Genomic DNA, 22,766 nt, shown 5'->3' with positions numbered 1-22,766 from the left:
GAAGCTAACAAAATTTTACTCTTAGGAATGTCTCTACCCAAGGGCAAAGAGCAACTGGAGCTCATGGAATCCCAAAGAAGAGGAGGAGAAAGGACAGTAGGAGTCAGAGGGTTCAAGGACACCACAAAAACAACCACAGAATCAACTAACCAGGGATCCCAGGGGCTCAAAGATGGAATTGACCTAGGCACACTGCATATGTTAAGTTGTGTACTTGACCCTCATGTGGAATCTCTAGTAGTGGGGGCAAGGGATCTCTGACTCTTACTGGCTTTTTGGATGCTGTTTCTTTGCCCACCCTAAACACCTGGTGGAGGTGAGGGTGGTGTTTAGTCTTACTGCAACTTGATATGCCATGTTTGTGGATATCAATGGAGACCTGCCTTATCCTCAACAGAAACAAGGTAGGAGTGGATTAGGGTATAAAAGCAGAAGAAGAGGGAGGGGAGGGTCTGGAAGGAGAGAAAGGAGGGAAAACTGCAGCCAGATTGCAAAATTAATTAATTAATTATAAAAAAGAATGCCTCTATATTTTTTACTGGCCTTAATTCAATATGCCTCACAACTCAGTTTTGGACTTATTTAATTTGTAAACATGATACACAGTAAAAATGTGAATTAAATCTATTTGATAATAATTACGTTACCTACCTTAAAGTTTGTTGCTTCTAGCCTAACATTAATTATAGCTCTTCTAGAAGGAAACATTTATCATTTAAATATATTTATAGTAGAGTATTGAATAGAGAAGCTTAAAAACATAATACTATTTGCTCTATGCTACATTTTTTGCAAATCTTTTTATTATATATACAATATTCTGCCTGCATGTATGCTTGGATGCCAGAAGAGACCAGATCTCATTACAGATGGTTGTGAGCCACCATGTGGTTGCTGGAAACTGAACTCAGGAACTCTGAAAGAGCAGTCAGTGCTCTCAACCTCTAAGGCATCTCTCCACCCAGCTAAATTGTTTTTTTTTTTTAAAAAAAAAATTGTAATAACAGTCTTTTAAATTTAAATATTTACGTACCAACGGCTTCTTAGTTTTATTGTCATCACACATATCTTCATAACTTTCCAATGGCACTGTTCATAACAAATAAATGTACTTAGTTATACCACGAACACTAAAGAAAAAAACACAGACTGTATGTCTAATAGCCATAAATTTTCAAATCTGAAATAAGAAATTCTATTTTTCTTATTTTCCCATTTGAGAATTTCAATTCCATCCATTTATCTTTACCTGAAACTTTATTTAAGGAGGTATTTAAACTTCAATATAGTCTTTGACAGATATCAAATTTTTTTTAGTTTTAGGCAAAGGAATTAGAAGGTTTAGTCACAATTGCATCCTGATCCTTAAGAAACATACCTGAGCCGGGCGGTGGTGGCGCATGCCTTTAATCCCAGCACTCGGGAGGCAGAGGCAGGCGGATCTCTGTGAGTTCGAGGCCAGCCTGGTCTACAAGAGCTAGTTTCAGGACAGGCACCAAAGCTACAGGGAAACCTTGTCTCGAAAAACCAAAAAAAAAAAAAAAAAAAAAAAAAAAAACAACAACAACAAAAAAAAAACATACCTAAGTTTAGGTAGCTAATCTGACACTGGGTATATTAATGGCACTTCGAGGCAACAGAAACCATGTATGTCAATCCCAACCCTGGCTGCTCTAGGGCCATGAGCCTAGCCATGCATGGCCCTCTGCAGTATCCTGGGCACAAACGCTCTCCCTCACCCCGTGGGAGAGCACAGGACACCCATATTTCTATGGCTCCTGCTGTGGCATAACTCCAACACTCCAACATAGCCACAGGCTCCAGCCAAGATCCTGTCCCTCTGTATAGGCCTTAGTGGCAACCTGGGCCACAAATGTCAACAGAGACCTCAGTTGCATATAGGTCTCACCCTCACAGGGCAAATCTGCTTGGTCAATATTCTAGTTGCAAGTAGTAGTACTGTCCACTCAGATCAGGATGGCCAACACTTTTTGCTGTTGTTTTGTCTTTGTCTTTATGTATTCCATGTGCTTTGATTCTCAATGGTTTTGTCCTGTTCATATTTGTTTGTTTTCTTTTTATATTATTTAATACTATTTAGTTTTCTATATTTTCTAGATGCCCTTTTAATATAGAAAACTGAATAGTAATAAAAAACATACAGGTTTTTCTAACCCTCACCCTAAAGGTGGTGCACACCTTTAATCCCAGCTCTCAGGTGGAAGAGGCAGGTGGATCTCTCGCAGTTCGAGCTCACTTTGGTCTACAAGCTAGTTTCCAGGACAAGCTCCAGAGCCACAGAGAAACTCTGTCTCAGAAAGAGAGAGAGAGAGAGAGAGAGAGAGAGAGAGAGAGAGAGAGAGAGAGAGAGAGAGAACAAGAAAGGATGCTGATAGCTTTATGGAGAAGTCTTGAAGTAGTTGGTGTAAGGGTAATCCTTATCAGAATATATTATTGATAAATCTATTTCAATAAAAAAATAAAGATATAAAGGGATCTTGCTATGTACTTTACATTGTCTTCAAACACCTGTAGATGTCTGTCCTCAGTATAGTAAGTGCATAGAAATAAAAATGTGTGAGATGGTGACCATCTTTTCTATTATCATTTTGAAAGTATGGGAAATACTGTTTTTTATAATTAACTCCACAATACCTCTGAAGAAATGTGGAATTTTTGCTAAGAATGTTAGGGTGCAAAAACATAGATGTAGATATACCTAAAGAACAATTCATCAATTAAACATTTGCATAATATTCTAAATGCTTCTTTAAATATTGGTGAAACTGTGATATTTTCATTCATTAGGATGTCACATGTCCTTCTGTCACATTGGATTGAAATGAAATAAAACAACACCACACCCATTTCAGGCATTTTGAAATGCTTTTTTTCTAGAATAATTTGGGAAGTTACCTGACTTGAATATGTATATTTCTTTTCTTTCAAATTTTGTATTTTCTTTATTGTCTTTTATTTCAGTGGAATCCTGTGTGGAATTTGAAGCAAAACACTCAGTAATTGATTCATATTTCATAAAATATAATGAAAGTTTTATGGGGGAAATGGAATTACCTACCTTTTTGGGGCAACATATCTTGTGAGATTCTAAAAAAAAAAATCCAGGAAAAAATATAGTAATTTACATGTAAAAACGACTATCCTATATCTATAAAAAGAAATTATGTAGGTCGTTCATTGTAATTCATTTGGGAAGATAATGTTTCTTGTTTGCTTTAGAGAATATGGTTTTAATCAACTGGCAGTATTGATAAATGTAACTGAAATAGAAGAGAAAAATATACTATGCTGAACAGTTAATTAATAGAGACAAACATGCTTTGTATAGGATCATATCATAATCCTGAGACTTGGCTTGATTGTTAATGAATAAACAAACACAAGGTAAATGTGTATTTCTTTAATGGAACCCTTCACAGAAAATTATTTCATGAAATTCTAAAATTGAATCAATCACTTTTGTTCATTTGTAATTTAGGAATTGAAAACTGATGCCAATATGCTGAAAGAAAAACAATTAGTTATACACAAAGGTTTTATGGATGAATAAGTCTCTGTGTACAACTGTAAAAGCTAAGTTATAAAACATTCACACTTGTGTATAATAGTTATGATTACATGTTCCCAAATATCCCCATGAATTCTTTTTGAGTTACCTGAATGAAAAGGATTATAGACTATAAACTAGGTGTAACATTATCCTCTAGTATTGATGCGAGGTTATTTAAAGCAAACACAAATAGTATTTCTAATTAAATATTGCATATTAACTTGCTACAGGTTAAGTAGGTCTGCTAGTATTCAAGGAAGATCTTCTATAATAATTCTTTAAAATTATTATACATTAGTTTGGAATAACATTTTTACACTGAAAATCACTTATGGTTAAGTATTTTTCCCCATGTAATTTAGTATGTCTGCAGTTGTCATTTATGTGCTGATTATGTTTAGGTAGGCATGTTGGTGAGACTCCCATCAATTTTAAAGAGAGCAAGAGAGAGGTGGTAATGGTACCTAAGTCAGACTGAGCAGGTTTTTATTCTTGCCTCACCAAAAGTTTACAGAGTTTATGAGTCCTGGGAACGAGATTGGCATGAGCATTATAATCATGGTTCGCACAGGCTGTTTGCTAATATTTCACATTTGTCTAACAATGACCTGAATTCATGATGTGAGAACTGTAGGGTGCTGAAGGTGTTTCTGGAGAATGGGATCCACAGTGGGGCTACCCATAAGGAGCATGCCAAGTACAAGACCTTCGCCAGCATATACTTGGTTTATGAGCTCAAGTACCAGGGCCGCAGCGGGTCTATATTGCCAGTAAGAATTTTTGACAGCCTCAGTTCCTCTGCTTGTTCAGTTGTACTTATTATACTTCTTGGAATATAACCTTGTGCTCATCCTTACCAGGCACTGCAAACAAGTATAAAAACTCTCTGGTGTCTCAACATTTCTGGGTCTCTCCATACCTACACCATGAAATTATTTCCAACTCTGTTATTTTGACATATTTGATGCTATCTTTTAAAATAGCAGCATTTTAAATAACATTTCTATGTGCGTGGCAGACTCAATATGCTAACATATGCCTATGGTAAGTAAAGCACAGATGTGCAGGACCATGATCTCAGTGCTTAGCAAGGCTCCAAAAGGACAAAATAAAGAAGACAGAAAAATTCAGAATATTTTTTTTCAAATCTGTGCTTTAAAACATGATTTATATACTTAGCACATTTACTGCTTCCATCACTTTTTTTCTAGAAAAAAGAAACACTATTTATTTTCACCTTTCCATTGTTTATATTGTCAAACTACCTTTCATGGTCTCGCAGTACCCTCTATTTTTCTTATTCTCCATTTTTCTTTCTTTTTTAACTACTTAGTTTATTAAATCTTGCAATTAAATAATACTTTGCTACAGATTTATATTTCACATCCCATCTCAATCTTATAAATTTGTAATGTCACTGAAACTTTATAAGATACTTTACTTGTGATCATATTGTACACATTATTTTTTTACCGTGCATTTGATAGCCATCTCTGGGCTCATAAATATATAGTTCATCCTGATTTGAAAACAAAATGAATAAGGGGAAAAAAGCAAACAAACCACAAAAATGCATTTTTGAAATATTGACAACATGCACCTCTTACCTTTCCCTTGTCTTCTTGTAATATTTCGACGTCTTGGAACTAGTCCCTTTAAAAACTGACGCATTCGCCTCAGTGGATGATGCTTCATATTATCCTGGTAAAAACAAATACCAAAATGAGTTACACAAGATTTTCCCATTACTTAATAGGAAAAATTAAACTACTATTTTAAAAACAAGTATTTCAATATTTCTTAGTTAAATGTAAGTATATTATTTCAAAATATATTCAAGAAGAATATATGCTATCTACATCAAGTACATGATTAAACTGGTATGTAAAGAGAATATAAACATCACATTGATGACAATGCTTGGTACAAAGATTATTCAGCATCAAAGGAATAACATTTTTTCAGGGGGAACTAAAGCACAGAGCAGCCTATTTTCTCAGTAGAATAGACTACAGTTACCTGCAAAATGCAAACTTAGAGTGTCTGAATTAATTAAGATCCAATATATTCCAATGACTATTCAATATCAATGGCCACTATTCTCATTGTCTTTTCTGTCCTTTGAAAGTAAAACAAAAGTTTGAAGTTGCTGTTTGTTTACAAAATAACAAATATTTCTGTATTACTCTTCATATTTCAGGTATTTTTAATAACATATTTTCATATTTTACCTTACATTTTTTAATTGATTAATAAAATAAGGAAATAAGGGAAAATAAAGTGAAACTAATATGGGTTTCTGTGCATTCTAAGAGTGTTCAACATTTCTAACTAAATATATTTAAAATTGAACTGCAAGTTATGAAATGTTCACCCCAAATATCTATGTATAAAAAGACTGCATGTAGCATACACATGCTTGTCTATTATAGAAAATTATATTTATTAAATTTAGGAACTAAACTTTTACATACCGATGATTCTTTGCTTTCATTGTCAACAACAAGTTTCTCCTTTTTCTCTGATTCCATTTCCAAGTCAGCTTCTGTTGAAAGAATTTAGTATTTATTTAATTCCAATAAATTATGAATAAAATCTCTAGGCCCCCAGGGGCAAAATTCTGGGTTTCTCCACCACCAGCCAGCCAGTAGCAAGCTTGCTGCAGGTAGGCTGCTTCAACAATCCCCCATGGCCATAGCATTTGACCAAGAGAATACAGTGCATATAGGTCTCACCCTCATGTAGCAAATCTGCTTGGTCAGTATTCTAGTTCCAAGTAGTAGTACTGTCCACTCAGATCAGGATGGCCGACACTTTTTGCTGTTGTTTTCTCTTTGTCTTTATGTATTCCATGTGCTTTGATTCTCAATGGTTTTGTCCTGTTCATATTTGTTTGTTTTGTTTTTATATTATTTAATACTATTCTGTTTTCTATATTTTCTAGAAGCCCTTTTAATATAGAAAACTGAATAGTAATAAAAAACATACAGGTTTTTCTAACCCTCACCCTAAAGGTGGTGCACACCTTTAATCCCAGCTCTCAGGTGGAAGAGGCAGGTGGATCTCTCGCAGTTCGAGCTCACTTTGGTCTACAAGCTAGTTTCCAGGACAAGCTCCAGAGCCACAGAGAAACTCTGTCTCAGAAAGAGAGAGAGAGAGAGAGAGAGAGAGAGAGAGAGAGAGAGAGAGAGAACAAGAAAGGATGCTGATAGCTTTATGGAGAAGTCTTGAAGTAGTTGGTGTAAGGGTAATCCTTATCAGAATATATTATTGATAAATCTATTTCAATAAAAAAATAAAGATATAAAGGGATCTTGCTATGTACTTTACATTGTCTTCAAACACCTGTCGATGTCTGTCCTCAGTTTAGTAAGTGCATAGAAATAAAAATTTGTGAGATGGTGACCATATTTTCTATTATCATTTTGAAAGTATGGGAAATACTGTTTTTTATAATTAACTCCACAATACCTCTGAAGAAATGTGGAATTTTTGCTAAGAATGTTAGGGTGCAAAAACATAGATGTAGATATACCTAACGAACAATTCAACAATTAAACATTTGCATAATATTCTAAATGCTTCTTTAAATATTGGTGAAACTGTGATATTTTCATTCATTAGGATGTCACATGTCCTTCTGTCACATTGGATTGAAATGAAATAAAACAACACCACACCCATTTCAGGCATTTTGAAATGCTTTTTTTCTAGAATAATTTGGGAAGTTACCTGACTTGAATATGTATATTTCTTTTCTTTCAAATTTTGTATTTTCTTTATTGCCTTTTATTTCAGTGGAATCCTGTGTGGAATTTGAAGCAAAACACTCAGTAATTGATTCATATTTCATAAAATATAATGAAAGTTTTATGGGGGAAATGGAATTACCTACCTTTTTGGGGCAACATATCTTGTGAGATTCTAAAAAAAAAAATCCAGGAAAAAATATAGTAATTTACATGTAAAAACGACTATCCTATATCTATAAAAAGAAATTATGTAGGTCGTTCATTGTAATTCATTTGGGAAGATAATGTTTCTTGTTTGCTTTAGAGAATATGGTTTTAATCAACTGGCAGTATTGATAAATGTAACTGAAATAGAAGAGAAAAATATACTATGCTGAACAGTTAATTAATAGAGACAAACATGCTTTGTATAGGATCATATCATAATCCTGAGACTTGGCTTGATTGTTAATGAATAAACAAACACAAGGTAAATGTGTATTTCTTTAATGGAACCCTTCACAGAAAATTATTTCATGAAATTCTAAAATTGAATCAATCACTTTTGTTCATTTGTAATTTAGGAATTGAAAACTGATGCCAATATGCTGAAAGAAAAACAATTAGTTATACACAAAGGTTTTGTGGATGAATAAGTCTCTGTGTACAACTGTAAAAGCTAAGTTATAAAACATTCACACTTTTGTATAATAGTTATGATTACATGTTCCCAAATATCCCCATGAATTCTTTTTGAGTTACCTGAATGAAAAGGATTATAGACTATAAACTAGGTGTAACATTATCCTCTAGTATTGATGCGAGGTTATTTAAAGCAAACACAAATAGTATTTCTAATTAAATATTGCATATTAACTTGCTACAGGTTAAGTAGGTCTGCTAGTATTCAAGGAAGATCTTCTATAATAATTCTTTAAAATTATTATACATTAGTTTGGAATAACATTTTTACACTGAAAATCACTTATGGTTAAGTATTTTTCCCCATGTAATTTAGTATGTCTGCAGTTGTCATTTATGTGCTGATTATGTTTAGGTAGCCATGTTGGTGAGACTCCCATCAATTTTAAAGAGAGCAAGAGAGAGGTGGTAATGGTACCTAAGTCAGACTGAGCAGGTTTTTATTCTTGCCTCACCAAAAGTTTACAGAGTTTATGAGTCCTGGGAACGAGATTGGCATGAGCATTATAATCATGGTTCGCACAGGCTGTTTGCTAATATTTCACATTTGTCTAACAATGACCTGAATTCATGATGTGAGAACTGTAGGGTGCTGAAGGTGTTTCTGGAGAATGGGATCCACAGTGGGGCTACCCATAAGGAGCATGCCAAGTACAAGACCTTCGCCAGCATATACTTGGTTTATGAGCTCAAGTACCAGGGCCGCAGCGGGTCTATATTGCCAGTAAGAATTTTTGACAGCCTCAGTTCCTCTGCTTGTTCAGTTGTACTTATTATACTTCTTGGAATATAACCTTGTGCTCATCCTTACCAGGCACTGCAAACAAGTATAAAAACTCTCTGGTGTCTCAACATTTCTGGGTCTCTCCATACCTACACCATGAAATTATTTCCAACTCTGTTATTTTGACATATTTGATGCTATCTTTTAAAATAGCAGCATTTTAAATAACATTTCTATGTGCGTGGCAGACTCAATATGCTAACATATGCCTATGGTAAGTAAAGCACAGATGTGCAGGACCATGATCTCAGTGCTTAGCAAGGCTCCAAAAGGACAAAATAAAGAAGACAGAAAAATTCAGAATATTTTTTTTTCAAATCTGTGCTTTAAAACATGATTTATATACTTAGCACATTTACTGCTTCCATCACTTTTTTTCTAGAAAAAAGAAACACTATTTATTTTCACCTTTCCATTGTTTATATTGTCAAACTACCTTTCATGGTCTCGCAGTACCCTCTATTTTTCTTATTCTCCATTTTTCTTTCTTTTTTAACTACTTAGTTTATTAAATCTTGCAATTAAATAATACTTTGCTACAGATTTATATTTCACATCCCATCTCAATCTTATAAATTTGTAATGTCACTGAAACTTTATAAGATACTTTACTTGTGATCATATTGTACACATTATTTTTTTACCGTGCATTTGATAGCCATCTCTGGGCTCATAAATATATAGTTCATCCTGATTTGAAAACAAAATGAATAAGGGGAAAAAAGCAAACAAACCACAAAAATGCATTTTTGAAATATTGACAACATGCACCTCTTACCTTTCCCTTGTCTTCTTGTAATATTTCGACGTCTTGGAACTAGTCCCTTTAAAAACTGACGCATTCGCCTCAGTGGATGATGCTTCATATTATCCTGGTAAAAACAAATACCAAAATGAGTTACACAAGATTTTCCCATTACTTAATAGGAAAAATTAAACTACTATTTTAAAAACAAGTATTTCAATATTTCTTAGTTAAATGTAAGTATATTATTTCAAAATATATTCAAGAAGAATATATGCTATCTACATCAAGTACATGATTAAACTGGTATGTAAAGAGAATATAAACATCACATTGATGACAATGCTTGGTACAAAGATTATTCAGCATCAAAGGAATAACATTTTTTCAGGGGGAACTAAAGCACAGAGCAGCCTATTTTCTCAGTAGAATAGACTACAGTTACCTGCAAAATGCAAACTTAGAGTGTCTGAATTAATTAAGATCCAATATATTCCAATGACTATTCAATATCAATGGCCACTATTCTCATTGTCTTTTCTGTCCTTTGAAAGTAAAACAAAAGTTTGAAGTTGCTGTTTGTTTACAAAATAACAAATATTTCTGTATTACTCTTCATATTTCAGGTATTTTTAATAACATATTTTCATATTTTACCTTACATTTTTTAATTGATTAATAAAATAAGGAAATAAGGGAAAATAAAGTGAAACTAATATGGGTTTCTGTGCATTCTAAGAGTGTTCAACATTTCTAACTAAATATATTTAAAATTGAACTGCAAGTTATGAAATGTTCACCCCAAATATCTATGTATAAAAAGACTGCATGTAGCATACACATGCTTGTCTATTATAGAAAATTATATTTATTAAATTTAGGAACTAAACTTTTACATACCGATGATTCTTTGCTTTCATTGTCAACAACAAGTTTCTCCTTTTTCTCTGATTCCATTTCCAAGTCAGCTTCTGTTGAAAAAATTTAGTATTTATTTAATTCCAATAAATTATGAATAAAATCTCTAGGCCCCCAGGGGCAAAATTCTGGGTTTCTCCACCACCAGCCAGCCAGTAGCAAGCTTGCTGCAGGTAGGCTGCTTCAACAATCCCCCATGGCCATAGCATTTGACCAAGAGAATACAGTGCATATAGGTCTCACCCTCATGTAGCAAATCTGCTTGGTCAGTATTCTAGTTCCAAGTAGTAGTACTGTCCACTCAGATCAGGATGGCCGACACTTTTTGCTGTTGTTTTCTCTTTGTCTTTATGTATTCCATGTGCTTTGATTCTCAATGGTTTTGTCCTGTTCATATTTGTTTGTTTTGTTTTTATATTATTTAATACTATTCTGTTTTCTATATTTTCTAGAAGCCCTTTTAATATAGAAAACTGAATAGTAATAAAAAACATACAGGTTTTTCTAACCCTCACCCTAAAGGTGGTGCACACCTTTAATCCCAGCTCTCAGGTGGAAGAGGCAGGTGGATCTCTCGCAGTTCGAGCTCACTTTGGTCTACAAGCTAGTTTCCAGGACAAGCTCCAGAGCCACAGAGAAACTCTGTCTCAGAAAGAGAGAGAGAGAGAGAGAGAGAGAGAGAGAGAGAGAGAGAGAGAGAGAACAAGAAAGGATGCTGATAGCTTTATGGAGAAGTCTTGAAGTAGTTGGTGTAAGGGTAATCCTTATCAGAATATATTATTGATAAATCTATTTCAATAAAAAAATAAAGATATAAAGGGATCTTGCTATGTACTTTACATTGTCTTCAAACACCTGTCGATGTCTGTCCTCAGTATAGTAAGTGCATAGAAATAAAAATTTGTGAGATGGTGACCATATTTTCTATTATCATTTTGAAAGTATGGGAAATACTGTTTTTTATAATTAACTCCACAATACCTCTGAAGAAATGTGGAATTTTTGCTAAGAATGTTAGGGTGCAAAAACATAGATGTAGATATACCTAACGAACAATTCAACAATTAAACATTTGCATAATATTCTAAATGCTTCTTTAAATATTGGTGAAACTGTGATATTTTCATTCATTAGGATGTCACATGTCCTTCTGTCACATTGGATTGAAATGAAATAAAACAACACCACACCCATTTCAGGCATTTTGAAATGCTTTTTTTCTAGAATAATTTGGGAAGTTACCTGACTTGAATATGTATATTTCTTTTCTTTCAAATTTTGTATTTTCTTTATTGCCTTTTATTTCAGTGGAATCCTGTGTGGAATTTGAAGCAAAACACTCAGTAATTGATTCATATTTCATAAAATATAATGAAAGTTTTATGGGGGAAATGGAATTACCTACCTTTTTGGGGCAACATATCTTGTGAGATTCTAAAAAAAAAAAATCCAGGAAAAAATATAGTAATTTACATGTAAAAACGACTATCCTATATCTATAAAAAGAAATTATGTAGGTCGTTCATTGTAATTCATTTGGGAAGATAATGTTTCTTGTTTGCTTTAGAGAATATGGTTTTAATCAACTGGCAGTATTGATAAATGTAACTGAAATAGAAGAGAAAAATATACTATGCTGAACAGTTAATTAATAGAGACAAACATGCTTTGTATAGGATCATATCATAATCCTGAGACTTGGCTTGATTGTTAATGAATAAACAAACACAAGGTAAATAAATGTGTATTTCTTTAATGGAACCCTTCACAGAAAATTATTTCATGAAATTCTAAAATTGAATCAATCACTTTTGTTCATTTGTAATTTAGGAATTGAAAACTGATGCCAATATGCTGAAAGAAAAACAATTAGTTATACACAAAGGTTTTGTGGATGAATAAGTCTCTGTGTACAACTGTAAAAGCTAAGTTATAAAACATTCACACTTGTGTATAATAGTTATGATTACATGTTCCCAAATATCCCCATGAATTCTTTTTGAGTTACCTGAATGAAAAGGATTATAGACTATAAACTAGGTGTAACATTATCCTCTAGTATTGATGCGAGGTTATTTAAAGCAAACACAAATAGTATTTCTAATTAAATATTGCATATTAACTTGCTACAGGTTAAGTAGGTCTGCTAGTATTCAAGGAAGATCTTCTATAATAATTCTTTAAAATTATTATACATTAGTTTGGAATAACATTTTTACACTGAAAATCACTTATGGTTAAGTATTTTTCCCCATGTAATTTAGTATGTCTGCAGTTGTCATTTATGTGCTGATTATGTTTAGGTAGCCATGTTGGTGAGACTCCCATCAATTTTAAAGAGAGCAAGAGAGAGGTGGTAATGGTACCTAAGTCAGACTGAGCAGGTTTTTATTCTTGCCTCACCAAAAGTTTACAGAGTTTATGAGTCCTGGGAACGAGATTGGCATGAGCATTATTATCATGGTTCGCACAGGCTGTTTGCTAATATTTCACATTTGTCTAACAATGACCTGAATTCATGATGTGAGAACTGTAGGGTGCTGAAGGTGTTTCTGGAGAATGGGATCCACAGTGGGGCTACCCATAAGGAGCATGCCAAGTACAAGACCTTCGCCAGCATATACTTGGTTTATGAGCTCAAGTACCAGGGCCGCAGCGGGTCTATATTGCCAGTAAGAATTTTTGACAGCCTCAGTTCCTCTGCTTGTTCAGTTGTACTTATTATACTTCTTGGAATATAACCTTGTGCTCATCCTTACCAGGCACTGCAAACTGAAGTATAAAAACTCTCTGGTGTCTCAACATTTCTGGGTCTCTCCATACCTACACCATGAAATTATTTCCAACTCTGTTATTTTGACATATTTGATGCTATCTTTTAAAATAGCAGCATTTTAAATAACATTTCTATGTGCGTGGCAGACTCAATATGCTAACATATGCCTATGGTAAGTAAAGCACAGATGTGCAGGACCATGATCTCAGTGCTTAGCAAGGCTCCAAAAGGACAAAATAAAGAAGACAGAAAAATTCAGAATATTTTTTTTCAAATCTGTGCTTTAAAACATGATTTATATACTTAGCACATTTACTGCTTCCATCACTTTTTTTCTAGAAAAAAGAAACACTATTTATTTTCACCTTTCCATTGTTTATATTGTCAAACTACCTTTCATGGTCTCGCAGTACCCTCTATTTTTCTTATTCTCCATTTTTCTTTCTTTTTTAACTACTTAGTTTATTAAATCTTGCAATTAAATAATACTTTGCTACAGATTTATATTTCACATCCCATCTCAATCTTATAAATTTGTAATGTCACTGAAACTTTATAAGATACTTTACTTGTGATCATATTGTACACATTATTTTTTTACCGTGCATTTGATAGCCATCTCTGGGCTCATAAATATATAGTTCATCCTGATTTGAAAACAAAATGAATAAGGGGAAAAAAGCAAACAAACCACAAAAATGCATTTTTGAAATATTGACAACATGCACCTCTTACCTTTCCCTTGTCTTCTTGTAATATTTCGACGTCTTGGAACTAGTCCCTTTAAAAACTGACGCATTCGCCTCAGTGGATGATGCTTCATATTATCCTGGTAAAAACAAATACCAAAATGAGTTACAAAAGATTTTCCCATTACTTAATAGGAAAAATTAAACTACTATTTTAAAAACAAGTATTTCAATATTTCTTAGTTAAATGTAAGTATATTATTTCAAAATATATTCAAGAAGAATATATGCTATCTACATCAAGTACATGATTAAACTGGTATGTAAAGAGAATATAAACATCACATTGATGACAATGCTTGGTACAAAGATTATTCAGCATCAAAGGAATAACACTTTTTCAGGGGGAACTAAAGCACAGAGCAGCCTATTTTCTCAGTAGAATAGACTACAGTTACCTGCAAAATGCAAACTTAGAGTGTCTGAATTAATTAAGATCCAATATATTCCAATGACTATTCAATATCAATGGCCACTATTCTCATTGTCTTTTCTGTCCTTTGAAAGTAAAACAAAAGTTTGAAGTTGCTGTTTGTTTACAAAATAACAAATATTTCTGTATTACTCTTCATATTTCAGGTATTTTTAATAACATATTTTCATATTTTACCTTACATTTTTTAATTGATTAATAAAATAAGGAAATAAGGGAAAATAAAGTGAAACTAATATGGGTTTCTGTGCATTCTAAGAGTGTTCAACATTTCTAACTAAATATATTTAAAATTGAACTGCAAGTTATGAAATGTTCACCCCAAATATCTATGTATAAAAAGACTGCATGTAGCATACACATGCTTGTCTATTATAGAAAATTATATTTATTAAATTTAGGAACTAAACTTTTACATACCGATGATTCTTTGCTTTCATTGTCAACAACAAGTTTCTCCTTTTTCTCTGATTCCATTTCCAAGTCAGCTTCTGTTGAAAGAATTTAGTATTTATTTAATTCCAATAAATTATGAATAAAATCTCTAGGCCCCCAGGGGCAAAATTCTGGGTTTCTCCACCACCAGCCAGCCAGTAGCAAGCTTGCTGCAGGTAGGCTGCTTCAACAATCCCCCATGGCCATAGCATTTGACCAAGAGAATACAGTGCATATAGGTCTCACCCTCATGTAGCAAATCTGCTTGGTCAGTATTCTAGTTCCAAGTAGTAGTACTGTCCACTCAGATCAGGATGGCCGACACTTTTTGCTGTTGTTTTCTCTTTGTCTTTATGTATTCCATGTGCTTTGATTCTCAATGGTTTTGTCCTGTTCATATTTGTTTGTTTTGTTTTTATATTATTTAATACTATTCTGTTTTCTATATTTTCTAGAAGCCCTTTTAATATAGAAAACTGAATAGTAATAAAAAACATACAGGTTTTTCTAACCCTCACCCTAAAGGTGGTGCACACCTTTAATCCCAGCTCTCAGGTGGAAGAGGCAGGTGGATCTCTCGCAGTTCGAGCTCACTTTGGTCTACAAGCTAGTTTCCAGGACAAGCTCCAGAGCCACAGAGAAACTCTGTCTCAGAAAGAGAGAGAGAGAGAGAGAGAGAGAGAGAGAGAGAGAGAGAGAGAGAGAGAGAGAACAAGAAAGGATGCTGATAGCTTTATGGAGAAGTCTTGAAGTAGTTGGTGTAAGGGTAATCCTTATCAGAATATATTATTGATAAATCTATTTCAATAAAAAAATAAAGATATAAAGGGATCTTGCTATGTACTTTACATTGTCTTCAAACACCTGTCGATGTCTGTCCTCAGTATAGTAAGTGCATAGAAATAAAAATTTGTGAGATGGTGACCATCTTTTCTATTATCATTTTGAAAGTATGGGAAATACTGATTTTTATAATTAACTCCACAATACCTCTGAAGAAATGTGGAATTTTTGCTAAGAATGTTAGGGTGCAAAAACATAGATGTAGATATACCTAACGAACAATTCATCAATTAAACATTTGCATAATATTCTAAATGCTTCTTTAAATATTGGTGAAACTGTGATATTTTCATTCATTAGGATGTCACATGTCCTTCTGTCACATTGGATTGAAATGAAATAAAACAACACCACACCCATTTCAGGCATTTTGAAATGCTTTTTTTCTAGAATAATTTGGGAAGTTACCTGACTTGAATATGTATATTTCTTTTCTTTCAAATTTTGTATTTTCTTTATTGTCTTTTATTTCAGTGGAATCCTGTGTGGAATTTGAAGCAAAACACTCAGTAATTGATTCATATTTCATAAAATATAATGAAAGTTTTATGGGGGAAATGGAATTACCTACCTTTTTGGGGCAACATATCTTGTGAGATTCTAAAAAAAAAAAAATCCAGGAAAAAATATAGTAATTTACATGTAAAAACGACTATCCTATATCTATAAAAAGAAATTATGTAGGTCGTTCATTGTAATTCATTTGGGAAGATAATGTTTCTTGTTTGCTTTAGAGAATATGGTTTTAATGAACTGGCAATATTGATAAATGTAACTGAAATAGAAGAGAAAATATACTATGCTGAACAGTTAATTAATAGAGACAAACATGCTTTGTATAGGATCATATCATAATCCTGAGACTTGGCTTGATTGTTAATGAATAAACAAACACAAGGTAAATGTGTATTTCTTTAATGGAACCCTTCACAGAAAATTATTTCATGAAATTCTAAAATTGAATCAATCACTTTTGTTCATTTGTAATTTAGGAATTGAAAACTGATGCCAATATGCTGAAAGAAAAACAATTAGTTATACACAAAGGTTTTGTGGATGAATAAGTCTCTGTGTACAACTGTAAAAGCTAAGTTATAAAACATTCACACTTGTGTATACTAGTTATGATTACATGTTCCCAAATATCCCCATGAATTCTTTTTGAGTTACCTGAATGAAAAGGATTATAGACTATAAACTAGGTGTAACATTATCCTCTAGTATTGATGCGAGGTTATTTAAAGCAAACACAAATAGTATTTCTAATTAAATATTGCATATTAACTTGCTACAGGTTAAGTAGGTCTGCTAGTATTCAAGGAAGATCTTCTATAATAATTCTTTAAAATTATTATACATTAGTTTGGAATAACATTTTTACACTGAAAATCACTTATGGTTAAGTATTTTTCCCCATGTAATTTAGTATGTCTGCAGTTGTCATTTATGTGCTGATTATGTTTAGGTAGCCATGTTGGTGAGACTCCCATCAATTTTAAAGAGAGCAAGAGAGAGGTGGTAATGGTACCTAAGTCAGACTGAGCAGGTTTTTATTCTTGCCTCACCAAAAGTTTACAGAGTTTATGAGTCCTGGGAACGAGATTGGCATGAGCATTATTATCATGGTTCGCACAGGCTGTTTGCTAATATTTCACATTTGTCTAACAATGACCTGAATTCATGATGTGAGAACTGTAGGGTGCTGAAGGTGTTTCTGGAGAATGGGATCCACAGTGGGGCTACCCATAAGGAGCATGCCAAGTACAAGACCTTCGCCAGCATATACTTGGTTTATGAGCTCAAGTACCAGGGCCGCAGCGGGTCTATATTGCCAGTAAGAATTTTTGACAGCCTCAGTTCCTCTGCTTGTTCAGTTGTACTTATTATACTTCTTGGAATATAACCTTGTGCTCATCCTTACCAGGCACTGCAAACTGAAGTATAAAAACTCTCTGGTGTCTCAACATTTCTGGGTCTCTCCATACCTACACCATGAAATTATTTCCAACTCTGTTATTTTGACATATTTGATGCTATCTTTTAAAATAGCAGCATTTTAAATAACATTTCTATGTGCGTGGCAGACTCAATATGCTAACATATGCCTATGGGAAGTAAAGCACAGATGTGCAGGACCATGATCTCAGTGCTTAGCAAGGCTCCAAAAGGACAAAATAAAGAAGACAGAAAAATTCAGAATATTTTTTTTCAAATCTGTGCTTTAAAACATGATTTATATACTTAGCACATTTACTGCTTCCATCACTTTTTTTCTAGAAAAAAGAAACACTATTTATTTTCACCTTTCCATTGTTTATATTGTCAAACTACCTTTCATGGTCTCGCAGTACCCTCTATTTTTCTTATTCTCCATTTTTCTTTCTTTTTTAACTACTTAGTTTATTAAATCTTGCAATTAAATAATACTTTGCTACAGATTTATATTTCACATCCCATCTCAATCTTATAAATTTGTAATGTCACTGAAACTTTATAAGATACTTTACTTGTGATCATATTGTACACATTATTTTTTTACCGTGCATTTGATAGCCATCTCTGGGCTCATAAATATATAGTTCATCCTGATTTGAAAACAAAATGAATAAGGGGAAAAAAGCAAACAAACCACAAAAATGCATTTTTGAAATATTGACAACATGCACCTCTTACCTTTCCCTTGTCTTCTTGTAATATTTCGACGTCTTGGAACTAGTCCCTTTAAAAACTGACGCATTCGCCTCAGTGGATGATGCTTCATATTATCCTGGTAAAAACAAATACCAAAATGAGTTACAAAAGATTTTCCCATTACTTAATAGGAAAAATTAAACTACTATTTTAAAAACAAGTATTTCAATATTTCTTAGTTAAATGTAAGTATATTATTTCAAAATATATTCAAGAAGAATATATGCTATCTACATCAAGTACATGATTAAACTGGTATGTAAAGAGAATATAAACATCACATTGATGACAATGCTTGGTACAAAGATTATTCAGCATCAAAGGAATAACATTTTTTCAGGGGGAACTAAAGCACAGAGCAGCCTATTTTCTCAGTAGAATAGACTACAGTTACCTGCAAAATGCAAACTTAGAGTGTCTGAATTAATTAAGATCCAATATATTCCAATGACTATTCAATATCAATGGCCACTATTCTCATTGTCTTTTCTGTCCTTTGAAAGTAAAACAAAAGTTTGAAGTTGCTGTTTGTTTACAAAATAACAAATATTTCTGTATTACTCTTCATATTTCAGGTATTTTTAATAACATATTTTCATATTTTACCTTACATTTTTTAATTGATTAATAAAATAAGGAAATAAGGGAAAATAAAGTGAAACTAATATGGGTTTCTGTGCATTCTAAGAGTGTTCAACATTTCTAACTAAATATATTTAAAATTGAACTGCAAGTTATGAAATGTTCACCCCAAATATCTATGTATAAAAAGACTGCATGTAGCATACACATGCTTGTCTATTATAGAAAATTATATTTATTAAATTTAGGAACTAAACTTATACATACCGATGATTCTTTGCTTTCATTGTCAACAACAAGTTTCTCCTTTTTCTCTGATTCCATTTCCAAGTCAGCTTCTGTTGAAAGAATTTAGTATTTATTTAATTCCAATAAATTATGAATAAAATCTCTAGGCCCCCAGGGGCAAAATTCTGGGTTTCTCCACCACCAGCCAGCCAGTAGCAAGCTTGCTGCAGGTAGGCTGCTTCAACAATCCCCCATGGCCATAGCATTTGACCAAGAGAATACAGTGCATATAGGTCTCACCCTCATGTAGCAAATCTGCTTGGTCAGTATTCTAGTTCCAAGTAGTAGTACTGTCCACTCAGATCAGGATGGCCGACACATTTTGCTGTTGTTTTGTCTTTGTCTTTATGTATTCCATGTGCTTTGATTCTCAATGGTTTTGTCCTGTTCATATTTGTTTGTTTTGTTTTTATATTATTTAATACTATTCTGTTTTCTATATTTTCTAGAAGCCCTTTTAATATAGAAAACTGAATAGTAATAATAAACATACAGGTTTTTCTAACCCTCACCCTAAAGGTGGTGCACACCTTTAATCCCAGCTCTCAGGTGGAAGAGGCAGGTGGATCTCTCGCAGTTCGAGCTCACTTTGGTCTACAAGCTAGTTTCCAGGACAAGCTGCAGAGCCACAGAGAAACCCTGTCTCAGAAAGAGAGAGAGAGGAGAGAGAGAGAGAGAGACAGAGAGAGAGAGAGAGAGAGAGAGAGAGAGAGAGAGAGAGAACAAGAAAGGATGCTGATAGCTTTATGGAGAAGTCTTGAAGTAGTTGGTGTAAGGGTAATCCTAATCAGAATATATTATTGATAAATCTATTTCAATAAAAAAATAAAGATATAAAGGGATCTTGCTATGTACTTTACATTGTCTTCAAACACCTGTCGATGTCTGTCCTCAGTATAGTAAGTGCATAGAAATAAAAATGTGTGAGATGGTGACCATCTTTTCTATTATCATTTTGAAAGTATGGGAAATACTGATTTTTTTTTTTTTTTTTTTTTTGGTTTTTCGAGACAGGGTTTCTCTGTGGTTTTGGAGCCTGTCCTGGAACTAGCTCTTGTAGACCAGGCTGGTCTCGAACTCACAGAGATCCGCCTGCCTCTGCCTCCCGAGTGCTGGGATTAAAGGCGTGCGCCACCACCGCCCGGCGGAAATACTGATTTTTATAATTAACTCCACAATACCTCTGAAGAAATGTGGAATTTTTGCTAAGAATGTTAGGGTGCAAAAACATAGATGTAGATATACCTAAAGAACAATTCATTAATTAAACATTTGCATAATATTCTAAATGCTTCTTTAAATATTGGTGAAACTGTGATATTTTCATTCATTAGGATGTCACATGTCCTTCTGTCACATTGGATTGAAATGAAATAAAACAACACCACACCCATTTCAGGCATTTTGAAATGCTTTTTTTCTAGAATAATTTGGGAAGTTACCTGACTTGAATATGTATATTTCTTTTCTTTCAAATTTTGTATTTTCTTTATTGCCTTTTATTTCAGTGGAATCCTGTGTGGAATTTGAAGCAAAACACTCAGTAATTGATTCATATTTCATAAAATATAATGAAAGTTTTATGGGGGAAATGGAATTACCTACCTTTTTGGGGCAACATATCTTGTGAGATTCTAAAAAAAAAAAAATCCAGGAAAAAATATAGTAATTTACATGTAAAAACGACTATCCTATATCTATAAAAAGAAATTATGTAGGTCGTTCATTGTAATTCATTTGGGAAGATAATGTTTCTTGTTTGCTTTAGAGAATATGGTTTTAATCAACTGGCAATATTGATAAATGTAACTGAAATAGAAGAGAAAAATATACTATGCTGAACAGTTAATTAATAGAGACAAACATGCTTTGTATAGGATCATATCATAATCCTGAGACTTGGCTTGATTGTTAATGAATAAACAAACACAAGGTAAATAAATGTGTATTTCTTTAATGGAACCCTTCACAGAAAATTATTTCATGAAATTCTAAAATTGAATCAATCACTTTTGTTCATTTGTAATTTAGGAATTGAAAACTGATGCCAATATGCTGAAAGAAAAACAATTAGTTATACACAAAGGTTTTGTGGATGAATAAGTCTCTGTGTACAACTGTAAAAGCTAAGTTATAAAACATTCACACTTGTGTATACTAGTTATGATTACATGTTCCCAAATATCCCCATGAATTCTTTTTGAGTTACCTGAATGAAAAGGATTATAGACTATAAACTAGGTGTAACATTATCCTCTAGTATTGATGCGAGGTTATTTAAAGCAAACACAAATAGTATTTCTAATTAAATATTGCATATTAACTTGCTACAGGTTAAGTAGGTCTGCTAGTATTCAAGGAAGATCTTCTATAATAATTCTTTAAAATTATTATACATTAGTTTGGAATAACATTTTTACACTGAAAATCACTTATGGTTAAGTATTTTTCCCCATGTAATTTAGTATGTCTGCAGTTGTCATTTATGTGCTGATTATGTTTAGGTAGCCATGTTGGTGAGACTCCCATCAATTTTAAAGAGAGCAAGAGAGAGGTGGTAATGGTACCTAAGTCAGACTGAGCAGGTTTTTATTCTTGCCTCACCAAAAGTTTACAGAGTTTATGAGTCCTGGGAACGAGATTGGCATGAGCATTATTATCATGGTTCGCACAGGCTGTTTGCTAATATTTCACATTTGTCTAACAATGACCTGAATTCATGATGTGAGAACTGTAGGGTGCTGAAGGTGTTTCTGGAGAATGGGATCCACAGTGGGGCTACCCATAAGGAGCATGCCAAGTACAAGACCTTCGCCAGCATATACTTGGTTTATGAGCTCAAGTACCAGGGCCGCAGCGGGTCTATATTGCCAGTAAGAATTTTTGACAGCCTCAGTTCCTCTGCTTGTTCAGTTGTACTTATTATACTTCTTGGAATATAACCTTGTGCTCATCCTTACCAGGCACTGCAAACTGAAGTATAAAAACTCTCTGGTGTCTCAACATTTCTGGGTCTCTCCATACCTACACCATGAAATTATTTCCAACTCTGTTATTTTGACATATTTGATGCTATCTTTTAAAATAGCAGCATTTTAAATAACATTTCTATGTGCGTGGCAGACTCAATATGCTAACATATGCCTATGGTAAGTAAAGCACAGATGTGCAGGACCATGATCTCAGTGCTTAGCAAGGCTCCAAAAGGACAAAATAAAGAAGACAGAAAAATTCAGAATATTTTTTTTCAAATCTGTGCTTTAAAACATGATTTATATACTTAGCACATTTACTGCTTCCATCACTTTTTTTCTAGAAAAAAGAAACACTATTTATTTTCACCTTTCCATTGTTTATATTGTCAAACTACCTTTCATGGTCTCGCAGTACCCTCTATTTTTCTTATTCTCCATTTTTCTTTCTTTTTTAACTACTTAGTTTATTAAATCTTGCAATTAAATAATACTTTGCTACAGATTTATATTTCACATCCCATCTCAATCTTATAAATTTGTAAT

The sequence above is a fragment of the Chionomys nivalis genome, chromosome 9 (assembly GCF_950005125.1).
Source record: "Chionomys nivalis chromosome 9, mChiNiv1.1, whole genome shotgun sequence".
In the NCBI taxonomy this organism is placed as follows: Eukaryota; Metazoa; Chordata; class Mammalia; order Rodentia; family Cricetidae; genus Chionomys; species Chionomys nivalis.
This window is presented reverse-complemented; position numbering follows the sequence as displayed.